Raw genomic sequence first — 2,367 nt, 5'->3', positions numbered from 1 at the left:
ACCATGTTGAAAATGTTAAAAAACATATGTCTTGAGAACACGGCGTGCGGAAATATACAGGTCGTGCTGCAGCTAGATGTGCCTGTCCTCTGTAAGAAGGTGTCGGCGACTGACATGCAAGGAAGAACGGCTGCCCACAGGCTGTTCCAACTTTAACAACTGTATTAACTTCCAGCAGGGGTGGACTGGGACAAAAATTCAGCCCTGGCATTTTCTGTCCAGACCAGCCCACTGCATTATCAGCGGACACTACATAGAAGTCCACTAAACTTGCGGCATCTTCTCTCATGCATACTACAAAGGAGAGTCATATTCCTTGATAGCAGTTAACAAATAAAGCACTTAACTATGAACTAAAGGACTAAAATTGACAGCTATATCAATCAATCTTTATTCATTATAGTGTCAAATCACAACAGAAGTTATGTCATGACTAGGGGTGGGACGAGACTAACGGGAAGAACCCTTATGCTACCCTTTCAGTTTTTAGTCTGTGACTGTGAAAATCTTTTGATGTAAGCCCAGTATTAGTTAAAACCAGACTCGGACAATAATAACAAAAAAATATCCTGACAAATAATCTAAATAGAAACATATTACAGCATTAGAGCTGAAACTCACTCACTCATTATGAAACCATAAATAGAGAATTGGAAAAAGTCTAAGACATGGGTTACAGGTCTGAATAGATATGCATTTTCATATACGTGTATGTGCACAAGTATGTATTGCTCTATACTTCCTCGTCCGCAGCCAGCCAGCTCCACTCCTCACCAAATTCGTGACCTGAAAGAAACAGCAAACAGAACTTGTACTCAGTATCTGTGTACTGACAAATATATGTAGCCATGTAGCCTTTTTGTGACGTAGTGACACTTAGTGAACAAATGTATCTGTCATGAAGGATGACTTAAGTCTCAAAAGAGCCCTAAGGCCTACCTGCATAACTGTTAATTGAACTTAAAAGATATGCAGATGTTTGAAATTAAAACCATCAATATGAAAATCTTCAGCCAGGAAATAATCATAATCAAACCTTTTGTTTCAATCTGAGACAAAACAAGTTGCATAATAAACTCACAAAGTCAAGACGAAGCTCTCAGATATGATCTATGACTCAAGCATCAAGAAGAACTTCTAGCAGGTCAGGAAAACCTGTTTGACAGGAGATAATGGTAGCAGAGAATATAAAGAGACATTTATGAATTACCAATTGTCATTTTATCGCACATATAGTATGTTTCTTCACATAAACCTTTAAATATAACCTTTAAACATACACATATTGCATTCCTCTCACCACATGAAATAAGCTCAGGAACCTAAAAGTGGCCCAGTGAATGATGGAGGAGACAAAGCAGGTCCTCAAAAGGGGACAGAGGGAAAACAACTCCTTATGCTCTCATATATAGGGTGGTCCACCTAAAAGAGACATGGAAACATTATTAAGTCTCTCATCATCACAAATCAAGTATGAATTCATATAAAATTATAAGACACATGACATACTCAAAAAATCATAGACTTCTCAAAAAGTGGTGAAGTGGTAAGGGAGCGAATCCTTGAAAATGGACGGAGGGGGAACAACTCCTCAAGCTCTCACATGTCAAGTGCTCAACCTGAGAGGGAATCGGATACATTATTAAGTCTCTAATCATCACAAATTAAGTATGATTTCATAAAACATAAAAAATGATAAACTCACCATACTAGAGGAGACTCAACAGCCAAACTTTGGTGCAGTGAAGGTAGAGAGTGGAGGCAGAGAGAGAGCAAGTCCTCGAACATGGACGAAGGGGGAACAACTCCTCAAGCTCTCACATGTCAAGTGGTCAACCTGAGAGGGAATTGGATACATTATTAAGTCTTTAAAATAAATAAAATGTTTTCCTCTGTCCTGCACCTAGAGTTGAAAACTTTTGGGATGTGCGTTTCTTTCAAAACTTTCTTAAAATTATGAAGTATGAATTTATACAACATTAAAAAATTACATGATACACTTACCAAATTCTAACAATGGTCCCAAATGAGAGAACAAGTCCACATATAAAACAGAGGGAGAACAACTCCTCAAATATATCAGAACAACCCGTAATGGAGAATAATTGATAATTTAGTGTACATGATCACACCATTAAGGATCAACACATAAGCACAATACAACTTCTGAAAAGCATCATTAAAATGACAAATAATGAATTAGTACATCCATAATGTGTGATGTGTGATAATAACAATAATATTAAATATTTCTCGCCTTATCAGTGGAGCAGCTTTTTAAGCAGCTCACTCTTCTCTGCAAGTCTGTCTATCACAGAGTCAGAGTCCAAGGACATGAGGATGTCTTTCTCTGTGGCCATCAACATA

The 2,367-nt window shown here is 37.6% G+C and overlaps 1 long non-coding RNA gene across 1 annotated transcript; it reads right to left on the bottom strand.

Annotated features, from left to right (window-relative positions):
* Window positions 1–276: 276 nt before the first annotated feature.
* Window positions 277–2,044, bottom strand: LOC307014541. Its single transcript, XR_013801244.1, has 6 exons — window positions 2,005–2,044; window positions 1,706–1,837; window positions 1,510–1,619; window positions 1,301–1,422; window positions 1,082–1,155; window positions 277–786 (listed from the first exon to the last, which is right to left on the bottom strand). It is a non-coding gene; the product is annotated as an uncharacterized lncRNA (long non-coding RNA).
* Between the last annotated feature and the right edge of the window lie 323 nt (window positions 2,045–2,367).

The sequence above is a fragment of the Notothenia rossii genome (assembly GCF_949606895.1).
Source record: "Notothenia rossii genome assembly, chromosome: 8".
NCBI classification, from domain to species: Eukaryota; Metazoa; Chordata; class Actinopteri; order Perciformes; family Nototheniidae; genus Notothenia; species Notothenia rossii.
The sequence above is the reverse complement of the archived record's forward strand: the minus strand, read 5'-3'. Positions and strand labels throughout refer to the sequence as shown.